The 16,293-nt window shown below is 41.9% G+C and overlaps 1 protein-coding gene across 8 annotated transcripts in view; it reads left to right on the top strand.

The window, feature by feature from the left end:
• The window catches only part of LRRC7 (leucine rich repeat containing 7), a 464,098-nt gene that overhangs the window by 445,951 nt on the left and 1,854 nt on the right, over positions 1-16,293 (top strand). The gene's annotated exons all lie outside the window — the stretch shown is intronic.

Below are 16,293 nucleotides of genomic sequence, written 5' to 3'. Positions count from 1 at the left end.
ATAGTACTCATATAATTAAGGGTGTGCTACAAAACAAAATCCATCCCATGTGCCTAAGGACCTGCCCATAGGAGGGGCCTAAGGCAATTGGGCCATTTCCAGTTGACCTAGTTGCCTAAGGCCCCTCCTATGGGTGGGCTTTAGGTGCCTGGGCAAATCAAGCCCTAGGCTCCTCCCCAGTGCATCCCATAATGCTCCGGGAAGGGGCAGGCCCGCCATTCCGAGGATGGCGGTCCTGCCGGCCAGCCGGACCAGGGACCCAGCCGGCCGGCCAGCCAGGATTAAGGTTAGTGGGTGGGGGGCCGTCTTCGGCAGGAGGGCCTTGGCTCCCTCCTGCTGGTGTTGGGGAAGCCATCTACGGCAGGAGTGCCTGGGCTCCCTCCTGCCGGTATTGTTGGGGGTTCAAGGGTGTCGACAGGGGGGCTTAGGATCCCTCATGCCGCGATTGTGGGTTTGGGTGGGGGTGTCAGTAGGAGGGCTTAGGATCCCTTCTGCTGGTTCATGGCCATTCGGGGGGGAGGGAACACGATCGCGGCAGGAGAGATTAGGCATCTTTCCTGCCGCGATCGTTGCAGTGGGGGGTGGGCAGGTTGCCGGTGATGCTGAGCTGATCACGGCAGCCGCGATCAGCTCATTGGCCCCTATTTGGAACTTATACCTGTTTTGACTTGGTCTAATCAAAACATATAAGTTCCAATTGGGCGATCTCCCTAGACTTTTGGTTATACTTGCAATACAACTAAGTCTATGTCATCCCACCTCCCGCTCTTTCCCTACTCTAAAATGCCTCTTTTCACTCTAGTAATTCAGAGGCAGGTAAAGGCCTAAGCTGGTTTTAGATATGTCTAAAACCAATTTTGATTATCGGTACTTAGACGATCTGTCTTTTTGATCGTCCAAGTACCAATTTAGGCCATGTTTTGAACTTTTTTTTTTTTTTTTTTAAATTATGAGCCTCTTAGTCTGCTATTACTTCTGGCATTAGCCATGTGTAAAGTGGCATTAGGCATTAGGTGTGATTCTGGGGCTAATTTTGTAGATGCCTTAAAATTTATTTTGAAACCAGTTTTAAACCACGCATTGATAGGGGCCTATCAGCACCTAAGTTATGGCACCATTTATAGAATATGGGCCTTTGTCTCCAGTGCTTATAAAGGGGATGCGTTAGAGGCGTGTTTTGGGTGGACTTAGAACTTGGACATTCTGCAGAGAGAATCAAACTTTTAACAAAACATCCAGAGCACCATTTAGACATTTGGAGCTAGACCTGTTTTAAAAATGAATAACGGTCCAAAAGGTGCCCAAACTCAACAGATGACTGCTGGATTAAGGCATGACCCATCCTTACTCCCCCTAGTGGTCACTGATCCCCTCCCACCACCCAACGATGTGAAAAAAATCAGTACATTCCAGCCTGTATTATACTGTAGCTTCAGGTGGCCACACAGACAACTGTGCAGAGCAGAGGGTCTCATCCCTTTTATCATTTTCGTTACCCTTCTCTGTACCTTTTCTAATTCCGCTATAACTTTTTTTGAGATACGGTCACCAGAATTGCACACAGTGTTCGAGGTGTTATAATGCCCTTGTATCACACCCTAGAGTGATACAAGGGCATTATAACATTTTCATCTTTTGTTTTCCATTCCTTTCCTGATAATTCCAAATATTCTATTTGCTTTGATTTAGTGAAAGTGTCAAAGGGTTTATATGTATCTATGAGGTGTTAGGAGTTAAAGTGTGAATGTGCAAGATGTGACAAAGTGTGAGATAGAAAGAGGATGTACAATAGAGAATGACATGGTGACAAAATTCATCACCGTTCCCGTCCCCGCGGATAACCGTGGGAAATAATCCCATGTCATTTTCTAGTGTCTATTTCGACCTCGGTCCTTCTACACCAGCATTCTTCAAAGCAAAGCTTGCGGGTCAGTGGTTGTGGCCATTCATACTCTGATTCTTATGTGAGCCAAGGATAATGAAGCCATTGTGACATCACTGATGTGATTGGCTCTTAGGCACTGGTGGAATGAGGCATTATGACATCACAATATCTGCTCTGGATACCAGAGACTGTCATTCTGTAGTGTCTGTTTCAACCTCAGTCCTTCTTCAAAGCAAAGCTTGCGGGTCAGTGGTTGTGGCCATTCATTCTCTGATTCTTCCCTCTCTCCTTAAAGAATGGCATGAAGATGGTTTACTGCGGTTATCCGCGGGGACGGGGACGGTGATGAATTTTGTCACCGTGTCATTCTCTAATGTACAACTCTAACTGAGAGGAAAAGAGGTTTAGAATAGAGACTGGCGCAATAGGGAAAGATCACTGTGACATTTCAACGGTAAGAACTACAGTATTATCTCCGCTGGGGCATACAGCACTGGAGCTTTGCAAACAGCTACAGCTGGGAAAGAGTTAATACTAAACTATGTTTTTGAGGAGAAAAAGAAGTCATTGCAACAAGCTTTTCCATTTTTTTCCAAACCTAGAAAATCTTTAAACCTGTCAAGTTATTCTTGCAGGAAGCAATGACGGCTGCATGATTGCTGCCAAATGAAGCAGGATTTAATGCATTCGGGTTTAAAGGTCGCCAAATGTGAGTGTGCAATGTGCATGTATTGAGGTGAATGCTGGCTTCTGGGTATAATAGAAACAAGAGAAGCACGGTTGAAGAATGGCGCAATTGATTATATCAAAGGCAAACAGTTAAGTCAGTGCTAACATTAGCCTTGCAGCTTGGCACTTGAGAAAAACATTAAAGGCCTTGATGGCACATGAGAGGAAGCTGGTTTATATCCAAATTGCTAACAGTTGCATGTTGCAAACATTTCTAATACTGCTGTAAAAGCCTTTCTATTCCAACACTTATGAAAGCGCAGCCTAATGGTTAGTGCAGAGGCCTGAGAGCTGGGGAAACGGGCTCGATTCCCACCGCAGCTCCTTGGAACTCTGAGCAAGTCACTTAACTCTGCATGGTCCCAGATACAAAATAAGTACCTGCATATAATATGTAAGCTATGTGATTGTAATTCTAGAAAAGAAATACGGGTATATCAAATCCCATCCTCTTTCTCTTAAGCTCCTATGTTTGGCTGAAAATAGGCACAAATTTGGGAGCTCATCTTTTTTTTTTTTTTTTTAATCTTAAGTCGATTTTGGCCAGGAAGGAAGGATCACATCAGGCCCAATCTACAAAACAAGCTGAATACCTACATTTTGGCTTCTAAGGGCTCCTTTTACGAAGCCGCGTTAGGCTTTTTTTTTATCGCCGGCCGCAGCAGTATCAACTCCGACGCTCATAGAATTCCTATGGTCGTCGGAGCTAATACTGCCGCAGTTGGCAATAAAAGAGCTTGACGTAGCTTCGTAAAGGGGGGGATAAGTTAGGTGCTTAAATGTATCCCATATTTCCAATCAGATATAGAATCCTAAGTTTCTGCTGAAAATTCTGTTAAGTTTAGAAGCTTAGAAACCTCTATATTTAGGCCTGCCTCGATTTTTTTAATGCCTAACTTCACCCCCGTCCTGTTGCCACCCACTTGTTATGCTCTTCAGTTTAGGAGTTTAGTGAAATTTTGGGTATAAATGTAAGCATTCAGCCCTAGTAAATTTTCAGAGGCCAGTTTAGGAGCATAACTCTTGAAATTAGAAGCACAAATTCTTTGAAAACAGGCCCCAAAATACTTCATGCTGTCACATATTTACGTATATACTTGAACGTAAATCTGGATTGTAAAAAGATTAATGCCACTATTTTGTCCCTTGCTGCTTGGAACTTGTAGCGGTGCATGGATTGATATGCTGCAGCTTTCCTGCCGCTCCCTTGGCCAAATACAGAAAATAATATGCCTTAGGAAATACCAGAAAAATAGCCCATTATTATTTCAAGTTATTTTTACCATACAGAACATCCAGACTTGATTACACAAAACTGTTTTCCATGTGGTGCTGTGCTGGGCTTATAACCACTTTAACAACTTCATCTGCTCACAAAAAATTAACACTGACACACATCATTTTGTAATGGTACAAGATACAGCATGTGGTGGAAAAATGATTTCACAGCTCTGACACAGGAAATGTTGGTAGATAAAGACCTATATAGTCTTTCCAGTCTGTCCGACAAGGTGACGAATTAAATCTGATATTCTGCACCAGTAGCATAGTGAGGGTAGGAGGTTCCCATGGCGGTGGCACCCCCTGCTCATTCCACGACTCCCCCCCCCCCCACGCCAAGTACCTCTTTAAATTTTTGCCAGTTTGAGCAGTTTCTATGGTCTGCTTCTCACACCAGCGTTGGCTTTCCCTCTGACGTTGCTTCTTGGCCCCGTGACCTGGAAGTGATGTCAGAGGGAGCCAGGCCGAATTGAGCAACAGGCAAGAGTAGTTGCCCGCGCTGGTGAAGATTGAAAGAGGTACGGGTGGAAGGGAGGGTGTGAGCATGATATGGGGGGAGGGAGCAGAGAGGTATTGGCGCCCCCCACCAAGACAGCACCTGAGGCGGTCCCCCACTTATTACGCCACTTCTCTGCACAGATTCCATTTCTTTATCATTAAGCACTGATTTACTTTATCGCCATCTCTCCCTTCCAATTTTGGGGCTCAGACTATAGAAGTCTGCACTAGTCCTACTTCCCAACCACTTGAGTTGCTGTTGAAGCCCACTCCATCCTTGATCCTTATCTGTTTTTTGCCATTTTCAGGATCCAAACCTTAGAAGTCTGCTAGCATTGGTCTTACTTCCCAACATCTGAAGCTGCCATCAAAGCTCACAACAGATATGAGGTCATTTAAGATTTTGCTTTAATTGGATTCCATCCTTTTTCCTATAAAGTGTTCCTTTTTGTTTATCCCACACATTCTCGAATGCTCATCTTTGGGCGAAGGGAGGGGAAGAAATTACTGTACATTTACTGTATTGTTAACTCGATTAATACTTAGGAAATTCTACTTTACGGAGAGGGTAGTAGATGCCTGGAATGCGCTTCCGAGAGAGGTGGTGGAGAGTAAAACTGTGACTGAGTTCAAAGAAGCGTGGGATGAACACAGAGGATTTAGAATCAGAAAATAATATTAAATATTGAACTAAGGCCAGTACTGGGCAGACTTGCACGGTCTGTGTCTGTATATGGCTGTTTGGTGGAGGATGGGCTGGGGAGGGCTTCAATGGCTGGGAGGGTGTAGATGGGCTGGAGTAGGTTTTAACGGAGATTTCGGCAGTTGGAACCCAAGCACAGTACAGGGTAAAGCTGTGGATTCTTGCCCAGAAATAGCTAAGAAGAAAAAAATTTAAATTGAATCAGGTTGGGCAGACTGGATGGACCATTCGGGGTCTTTATCTGCCGTCATCTACTATGTTACTATGAATAGGTTTATATTCAAGTATATATGATAGGTCTTATGAGATGCCGCTGAAAAGTTCTCGGCCCAACCAACAAAGTTGGGGCAGTCTCCATCAAGGGCTATACACTTAGGGTTCATTTTACTAAGCCGCGTTAGGGCTTTAACGCGTGGAATAGCGATTGCCCCGCACGCTAGACCTTAACACCAGCATAGCGCGTGGTGTAGCACGCGGTAATTTCCTGTGTACGCTAAAAACGCTAGCGCACCTTAGTAAATGGAGCCCTAAGTCCAGCAACATTCCACTCTTTTCGTCCCATATTTTTCCAATGGAATGAAAAAAGTGGAAAATCACTGTACTAAGTGTTCAGCCCTCGATGGAAATTGCCCCAACTGTGTTGGTTGGGCTGAGAATTTTTCAGCAGCCCCGTGTATTTAAAGTAAACAGTATATCAAATTTCATAATAAAGATGAAGTTAAAGTTAAATAGTTAGCAACCTAGATTTACAAGACAATCAAGTCAGATAATTTTTTTTTTTTAACATTCAGAATTAGATTGTAGCCTTGAATACAACTATCCAACATGGTTACCTTGCAAATGAAATTAGACCTGACATTGAGATGGACATCCTTCTTAAAGACGATTAACTGAATTTCATCAGCAAGGAAATTAAAATGTATATCCCACTTTTCAACTAGTCCAGCCAATGGTGCAAGGTTCAAAGTACAAAGCATAGGTGGAAAGAGAGATCCTTGAGATACACCCCTTATAAGATTATTCTTGGATGACACCTCTTGGTTCCAACAAACAAATTCAGTACAATTTGAAAGGTATAAATTGAAGCAATCCAAAACAGTGGAATCAATTCCCATTCTGTGCATTTGATCAAGGAATTTTGAATGTGAAATGGTGTCAAATTAAGCTGACCCAAAGTGAATCAAAACCCTGATCTGCCTTCACCATTTACTATCAGTACTATGATGGTGGCTGTAGCCAGATTGATTGTGCAATACTTGACCTTTCTCTACAAAATCAGATAACTGTTGTAGAACAACTCTTTCTAAAACCTTAGACCAGGGCTAGGCAATTCTGGTCCTCGAGAGCCACAGGCAGGCCAAGTTTTCAGGATGTCCACAATAAATATGCATGGTATAGATTTGCATCTCAAAGAGGCAGTGCATGCAAATCCATCTCATCCATATTCATTGTGGATATCCTGAAAACCTAGGGTGCCTGTGGCTCTCGAGGGCCAGAATTGCCTACCCCTGCCTTAGATAATAACAAAGGGAAGGGAATGGGACTTGTTTCCTTCTTTTTTTTTTCTCATTGACGCATGAGCACTTATCAACACCTATTTTGTAGGTGATAGGGGTTCATGTCCTCACCACATACTAATCGGTACTCTGCACAATGTAGCCGTACTAACTGATAAGTACTGAACACGTCTACTCTCCACCCTCAGCACTAAAAGATACATTTTATTTTTAGCACAAAGGTACCATATGCCAATCCCGAAGGTACCACAGGATGTTTGAACACCAATGCTGGTGTTAGACATGGGCAGAAATTTGTGAGGGGACCCCAAAACCCCAGATATCAGGCCATGCCACCTTCAGCTTCCAGCAGACTTGGGGATCTCTCCCACTACATACCGAGCCACTACAGATCAGAGCCCTTGAAGGACTCCTCAACTTTAGGAAAGCAATAAAAACATACCTCTTCACCTGATGGACTACAAAGAAATGTAGAACCCATTATGTGTCACCTAAAGAAAGCTTATCAGGTAAAATCTGCTATTATAACTATGGCAAATCCAACCTATAAACTGTTTGTACTGTAGAATAACCAAATATAATAAAGCAATATAATCGTATATTTCCAAAACGATCAAATTCAAAACATATTGTATGTTAAGTTTAGTAGAAGGGTCTCATTCATACCACATCAAAAAGACCACGGACACATAGAAAATAGTAGTAATAATAAATTCAAAAAATACTGTAGAATAACCAGGGTAAATTATAACCAGTAAACTATATATTAGTACTAGCTGATGCCCCGGCGTTGCACAGGTATTTAATTATAGCAATAACACTGTAAATGGATTCAAATAAAGATACTTTATAGTGGTGAATGAAAATATTTTTTTACAGCTTTATAAAAAGTACAATAATCAAATTATAATGTGAAATATTTGACAAAATGAATACAATACAACTAACACAAAACTTGATTATAAACAACATTTTTAGTTTCACCTCCAGGAGCAAGAACATATACATTCTTGGGTGAACCCACCCTTCCCACGTGTGCAGGTGGGCCGCGAGACCCCCAGAACATATCACCCCAGGTAGTGAGGGATCTGCATACCAAGTTTCGTTCAAATCGGTCCCACAGCTTCTTACATTTTTTCCATTGACTTGAATGGGTGAAATCTGATTTTCTGTTTGTAGCTCCGCCCATGTGTGCAGGTGGGCCGCGAGACCCCCAGAAAATATCACCCCAGGTAGTGAGGGATCTGCATACCAATTTACGTTCAAAGCGGTCCCACAGCTTTTTACATTTTTTCCATTGACTTGAATGGGTGAAATCTGTTTTTCTGTTTGTAGCTCCGCCCACATGTGGAGGTGGGCCGCGAGACCCCCAGAACATATCTCCCCAGGTAGTGAGGGATCTGCATACCAAGTTTCGTTCAAATCGGTCCCACAGCATTTTACATTTTTTCCATTGACTTGAATGGGTGAAATCTGATTTTTTGTTTGTAGCTCCGCCCACATGTGCAGGTGGGTCGCGAGACCCCCAAAACATATCACCCCCGGTAGTGAGGGATCTGCATACCAATTTTCGTTCAAATCGGTCCCACAGCTTTTTACATTTTTTCCATTGACTTGAATGGGTGAAATCTGATTTTCTGTTTGTAGCTCCGCCCACATGTGCAGGTGGGCCGCGAGACCCCCAGAACATATCAGCCCAGGTAGTGAGGGATCTGCATACCAATTTTCGTTCAAATCGGTCCCACAGCGTTTGACATTTTTTCCATTGACATGAATGGGTGAAATCCGATTTTCTGTTTGTAGCTCCGCCCACATGTGCAGGTGGGCCACGAGACCCCCAGAACATATCACCCCAGGTAGTGAGGGATCTGCATACCAAGTTTCGTTCAAATCGGTCAAGCCGTTTTTGAATTAATGTGAGAATGGCATCTTTTTACATTTTTTCCATTAACATGAATGGGTGAAATGTGATTTTCTGTTTGTAGCTCCGCCCACATGTGCAGGTGGGCCGCGAGACCCCCAGAACATATCACCCAGGGTAGTGAGGGATCTGCATACCAAGTTTCGTTCAAATCGGTCAAGCCATTTTTGTGTGATCGCGGCACATACACACATACCTCCGATTTTATATATATAGATTAGACCCTAAATATGTGTCTAGTTAGAAAAACTTGCATCGGACACATGTACTGAAATTATGGCTAATCTAGTGTAAATTGTAACCTGTTATCTATATACTATGTATGTTAAACCTATAACCCGTTCTGGGCTCTTTGGGGACAACGGGATAGAAATCGAAATAAAAAATAAATAAATAAATTATGCTAACAAAATTAATTGTGCAGTAGAGCCAGCACTACTGTCAATATTTTTTTTTTTAAAAACCACCCTCATCTGAGAGCAACCTCATCCTGTGACAGTATAAAACCTAACAATATCTTCTAATAGGTGAAAAATTGGATCTCGCTTTAGTAATTGCAGGCTTTCAAGAAGCATTTTTCCCTTTTCACGGTATCATTGCTTAAAAGCTCTGAAATTAAGCAAGCTGTCTATCAACACATGCCATACAATGAGTTTTAAGAACAATATGATACTCTCCTCCTACACCAGTCTTAATTTTATCCCCGTACTGTAAAACAACTTTGAGCAGAACTGAGACTTTCATTTTCAGGTGAATAGACTGTAACTTACCTTTTAGGCCTATTGCCTTTTTGTGAGGATTTGGAATTCATTGAAATCTGGGGCAAAAATCCATTTCCTGCCCAGTTATCTCCCATTGCTGCCTCTAACTCATAATGGATTTGAACTTTACACAGCATGTTGTAGTGCTACCCACACAGGTAGCCACATACTAGATTTGGTCCTTTCATTTACTACTGCTTCACAATCTCTCAATTCCTTCTCACTTTTGCCTTTGCCTTGCACTGATCACTTTTTAGTTTCTTTTACATACTGTGATTGGGTCAAGCTGTTATTACCCATAACCTCTCCACTCCCCAAGTGCTTCCGGTCTCCCAATGGGCTCTGTTAAAACAACACAACACTTAACAAACACATCCTGTTAAAATATATGACCAGGCTCCTCTTGGTTTCACCAGGTCCTTCCTGGACTCCGTCCCATCCTCCCTGACCCTCATTGGCCCTCTGGGTCTTCAGGTAGCCTCCAGTGCCATTTACTGGTCCCTTAAACCTTTGGCCAATGTTCTCCTGGGTCTATCAGGTTGCTTCTTGGGCTCCTCTGGAACCTTCTGGTGCCATTTACTGGCCTTTCTGCCAGTTGTCACTGGTCCTGATGATCACTCATCATATTTCACTGATCCCACTGCTGATCATCAAGCCTGAGCCCCACCTAGACTCTAGGATCTACTGGGTCCTCTAGTTACTTCTTCCAGGCCCTCTCAGCCAGTCTCTTTCTGAAGATTCCTTCCAGTCCCTCAACTGCTCTCTGTGAGGACTCTCACAATTGCTCACACTCCTCATCACTACACATCTACCAGACCCCTTGTTGGACTCCAAGCTCTATCAGGCTTAGTGTGAATTAGACCAGAGACCAGCATTCCTCCCCTTGGGGATTGTCTGGTTCACAAAGGAGCTTCTGCTCTCATCAGCTCTTTGCTCTGGACCTGTCCTTTTCAGCATCCTCCTTCACTCAGGGTGAATAGACATCTTCTAGGTGCCTTTGCAGGATGTTTATGCAAATTCGATCCTTCTTTCTTCTTCTCAGACTCCCTCTGCTGGACAGTGATAGGAACTTCATCCTGTCACAGATACACAGCTAAGTTCCTAATTAATGATCCAGGGTTAACACCATCTTCATTTCGGGATCTCAGTAAAATTACTTCAGAACAGCTCTTGCTACACTCAAAAACTAGATATTAGTAAAATTTTCTGCACTCCCTATTGATGGCCAGGTTGAATAGCGGAATACTTCTCTTCAACATGCTTTGAATAGTATTGCTCCTGTCATAACACAGCCTTGTACTGTATGTAAACACTCTGATTACTGTTTTTCACCAGCTCTACATCATTTAAAATGACAACTCAAACAGGCAGAGTGTAGATGGAGACATCTGTATACTTCTCTCTCTGTCTATAAAGCTACTGTTTGGTCCTGTAAAACAGCCCTTCTGACAGCCAAAAATAATTTACTTCACTAAAAAGATAACTGTTATTTCTCTCACATTTCCTAACACCCAATTTACCCTCTACTTAGATCAGCAAATCAGAACCATTTAATTACTTTCAAGAGATTATCTATGATAATGATAATTATAATAGTCAATGCTCAATTTCTCTGTCCAGGGTCCTGAATTGTGGAACTTGATGCCCCAGCATCTTAGACTATAAGATTCCCTTCTATGTTTCAACATTTCAAGACATATCTTAAAACCTTCCTCTTTGAGGACATCTTTCATTACTTTGTTCTTTCTCCTCTACACCCAGGGAGACATATGACACTGGGCCCCACTGTTACCCTCCCTATCTACCCCTCCCCCACTTTCCTATCTGATTATTGTAGTTCTCTCCTTTCCCCATTTTTTCATCTTTTTTAATATCAATTTTTGTGCTGCTTTTGTCTATTTTAGCTTCAGATGGTCTGTCAGATGGGAGGGGTTAGAAAATTGCAAATAAATTTGGAAACTTGCAGTGATAAGATGATCCCTGAATTTTCTGCAGCAAATAACTGGATAATGCCACTGAAAATCCGGAAGGGCTGCCGCATCACTATCCATTTAGCTCAGGTGTCAACAACCTGTGGCATGCCAAGAGGTTTTGCATATGAAAAAGAGATGATAACCATCTCCCTTATTCTCACACTTTTCACAAGGTATTAGATATTGGTGGTCGGATAATGCGGCGAGAGCTCCTACTACAAACTTCTACACTGGTTACCAATGGAGGCGCGAATAATATTCAAGTTTTCTTGCCTATGCTTTAAACTGGTGTGGGGAATGGATCTCTCCTGCACCGCCCAGCCCAGCCCAAACCAACGAGGGAGGATCTTCGGGCACTGGCACTGGCACGTCCTGTGCATTGGTGCTGGTGCCGGTGCCCAATTGGGTAAGAGATGTTTGGTGCTGGGGGGATGTAGGATCGCGGGGGAGGGGGGGGTGACGCGAGCGGGGGGGGGAGGATGCCGGCTCGCAGGGAGGATGCCGATCAGATTGAAAAAAAGATTGTAAAACGCGCTCACGCGTATAATGCGCAAAGTTATGCACAGTTTGTAAAATCGTGTATAACGCACGCGTTATATGCGTGAAAATACAGTAATCGTATAAGAAATAGCTAAATCATGGAAGCATGGCAATAACTAAGCAGAATAATTAAACGTTATTCCGGCCCTAATGGGAGCCACTGAAGATGGCTGTTAACATAGAATTGAATGTTCCCAGCTTTTTCCTGTAAAAAACAAACAAATTTAATTGTAACATTTTGTAATACCTGGCAATTATTCTCTAGTCCCTTAAATAGACTCAGGTAAACCATATAATGGTAAGTGAATTGTGGTAAAATGATTTGAGTAACCAACCCAAAATCTGAATCAGCCAAATGAGTTATTTTATGCCGTAAACAGAGATTCCTAAAATATATATTTCACCAATACCTTTACCAGGGCCTCCAATATTAAAAAAATAATCCAATATAAAACCTAATATTTTAAGACTTTCCATTAAAGGAATAGGTTTTCCATCGGACAGCAGACACAGAATCAGATGTACAGTAGCTCCAATCCTTGACAACTTTATTGTCATCCAGTTTTCAACAAATGAAATATAAGTATTTAACAAATCAAAAGCAGTGGCTGAAGAATCGTGAACTGGAATAATTAAAAGGATTATGCCAAACAGTGGTTCACACCAGTGAAATAATTGTGTTAGAATTTTATCCAGTAAACATAGATTGCTTCCCTTAATCCCATTTTTTCAAATCTATAGATTTTGTGTTGATAAGGACCCCTGAAGAAGGTACCCAGCACCAAAACACGGACCATGCTCGGTCCTGCTGTTCCCCACAGGCACATATTTTGCAAAGTTTTTGGAATTTATCTACCTTTACTATCACTGTTAAATAAACTGATCTCTCATCCAGATCGTGTTCCACCTTGTTTTGTTTTCTATACTTGAAAGCATGTCACTCTCTTAAGAAAAGTAAGAAGTATCAAGAACAGATGAATCATATCCAGATGTGCTTAGACCAGGGGTAGGGAACTCCGGTCCTCGAGAGCCGTATTCCAGTCGGGTTTTCAGGATTTCCCCAATGAATATGCATGAGATCTATTTGCATGCACTGCTTTCAATGCATATTCATTGGAGAAATCCTGAAAACCCGACTGGAATACGGCTCTTGAGGAACGGAGTTCCCTACCCCTGGCTTAGACAAACATTTAAATGTTTTGGCAACAGACATGGTGGGATCTCCAAAGCCACATTGGCGGACTGTACTTTATTCTACTTTGGGCAACCATGGGGACCCAGAGTAATTGCCCTATTTGCACATCACTAATACCGGCCCTAATTGACAGTGATGTTAACCTTTATGGAAAGCAACTAAATGCCAAAAGCAGAAAGCTCCCAATTCCATTGAACTTGATATGTTATGTTATATTATGTTAAGTTATAGAAACATGATAGCAGATAAAGACCAAATGGCCCATCTAGTCTGCCCATCCGCAGCATTTGCTATCTCCTCCTCTCTCTAAGACAGGGGTGTCCAATGTCGGTCCTCGAGGGCCGTAGTCCAGTCGGATTTTCAGGATTTCCCCAATGAATATACATGAGGTCTATTTGCATGCACTGCTTTCATTGTATGCTAATAGATCTCATGCATATTCATTGGGGAAATCCTGAAAACCCGACTGGATTGTGGCCCTTGAGGACCGACATTGGACACCCCTGCTCTAAGAGATCCCACGTGTCTATCCCATGCTTTCTTGAATTCAGACACAGTTTTTGTCTCCACCACTTCTACTGGGAGATTATTCCACATATCTACCACCCTTTCTATAAAAATGTATTTCCTTAGATTACTCCTGAGCCTATCGCCTCATAACTTCATCCCATGCCCTCTCACTCTGGAGTTTCCTTTCAATTGAAAGAGACTCACCTCATGCGTACTTATGCCACATAGGTAATTAAACATCTCTTTCATATCTCCCCTCTCCTGCATTATCTCCAAAGTACATATATTGAGATCTTTAATTCTGTCCCCATATGCGTTATGACATAGACCACAAAACATTTTAGTTGCCTTTCTCTGGACCAACTCCATCCTGTTTATATCTTTTTGAAGGTGCGGTCACCTTTTAAAAAAAAAATTAATATTGTTAACTTTACATGATAAGTTAATGAATGGTTAAGGGGTACAGTGGTATCAATAGCCATCTTTGCCAAACTGAATTCGTTTTCAAAATGCTCCACCATGAATATCTAGCTGTTGTCTTATCTTCCTAGAAAGTGAAGTTGCTTACTTGCTTGAGTGCCTAAATAAATTCATATAAATCTTCCTGAGCTCCCCTGGGAGAATGGTATAGAAAATTGAATGAATGAATGAATAAATAAATAAATAATCAATCAATCAATCAATCTTTTGGAGAATTATTAGGATCCTTACAATCAGGTTTCAATAAAGGAGACAATACAATTCACCCAAGCAACTGTGGAAATGTGTCCTCTGATAGAACTTAAAGCTTGTAGATTGGCCAGCTGCAAACCTCTACTTAAAAGGCGATCAGACAGTAAAGTTGCTGGATCTGGGACAGCTGAACAAGAGGTCTGCAAATTTCTTTAAATGTTCTGGATTGCAGCTAGTGATACAGAGGAAAACTGAATCAGAATGGTGTGGTATTATTCCACTTGCTGTTCATCCCATATTCTGCTCTCTTTTGATTATAAGAAGCATTCATTGTAGTTGTAGATGGTAAATTTAAAACATAGTACATAGAAAACATTAAGCACACAAATGATTCACGAGTCTCATTAATCTGCCTCACCCATCCAAAGTGTCATGAGTGTTACTGCGCTTGGGCAAATCAGTATCCATGGAAACCTTGCAATGATGTCAGAGCAATGTCAAAGCTATGTCTGCATAATATTGTTTTGAGATTGAACTAAAACACTGTCTCCTTGTATGTAGGATAACAGCTATATTTATACATGCTAAGTTAAGGTTGTGCCAGTGCACTTATTTTGGAGTTTAATTGATCACTGTTGTCAGAAACCTGTCTGGTGAACAGTATCAGATGAGTTTGTGTTTCATAAGGACTGGGAAATTCAATGCATTGGGATAGGCATGAAGATCCTATCAACTTTAAATGCCTGGCTATGAGTAGACTTCAACGGATACTCAACTGCTTATAACTGCCAGGTCCTCCGTATGATTTAATGTAATGCACAAGTGAGCAGGTTGCCACATAAGAAACCATCAGACGTGGCACTACTTGGATGCAGTCAGAAATACTAGTCCTGCACCAAAAACAAACAATTAGAAAATTTATCATAGTGTGTCAAAGCAGAATATAAAGTGCAATGGAACTGATCGTCTCAAAGACACAGCTTTGTTTGATGCTTGTCCCAAGTCAGCTTTTTCATCAAAAACTCTTGATAAATTGATCCTCAGTCCTTTATGAAATCCAAATTGAATCACTGCTATAGAAGTTCATTTTTGAATCTGGCTCATACCAGTAGAATAGGCTGCTGTATCAGATTAGCTGAGAACTAGACAAAACCCTACCGTTATTGCAATTTGCTTTCCTTGCTGTTGCTGTTGTTATTATGTTTTACTTTTTTTATGTTTCTTTTTGCTGGCTTCCAAGAAAAATAGTGGAATTTAAGCAAAAGCCAAACAAATGTGTTAAATTTCATGGAGAAAACCCATCGGAATAAAGAACCTGCAGTTGCCGCTGCACTGCATTGGGGGGGGGGGGGGGGGGGAAGGGAGGAAGCACTTGTATCTCTACCGTGTACAAGATGCAACCTGGTGTCACACAACATAAGTTAATAGGGGCCCCAGAACAGTAATACATTCTGCTAGTGTTCACTCATGGCTTACACTTTGCAATATCACATTCTGGTCAACTGTATTGCTGAAGTTTTTAGATAGAACACTAGACATTCCATATTTTGAACGATCACTTGTAAAGTGAAATACGACTAATTTGATTCTCATATATGCTCCATAGCAATAATAAACTCAAGGTTATATATTTCCTATATGTCAATGGCCAGTTTGTACTACAGCCATAGGGTGGCCTCTCAATTCAGTCATTAGCAGCTAACAAATGTCCCCAGCCAACCAATATGGCTTCCTCTATACCAAAACCTCAAAAGGCTTCAAAACTTTAGAACTATTTAATTTAAGGTCTATCTCTATGAAAAGTCAGTTAGATGTAATACCTTAGATCAGTGGTTCCCAACCCTGTCCTGGAGGAACACCAGGCCAATTGGGTTTTCAGGCTAGCCCTAATGAATATGCATGAAGCAAATTTGCATGCCTATCACTTCCATCATATGCAAATCTCTCTCATGCATATTCATTAGGGCTAGCCTGAAAACCCGATTGGCCTGGTGTTCCTCCAGGACAGGGTTGGGAATCACTGCCTTAGATAATCCACTCATAGACCTCAGCGGTGCTTGAAACTTAAACTTGATCAAAAACACCAACCTCTTCATCGGTCTATTATA

This window comes from Geotrypetes seraphini, chromosome 12 (assembly GCF_902459505.1).
Source record: "Geotrypetes seraphini chromosome 12, aGeoSer1.1, whole genome shotgun sequence".
Lineage (NCBI taxonomy): Eukaryota > Metazoa > Chordata > Amphibia > Gymnophiona > Dermophiidae > Geotrypetes > Geotrypetes seraphini.
This window is presented reverse-complemented; position numbering and strand designations above follow the sequence as displayed.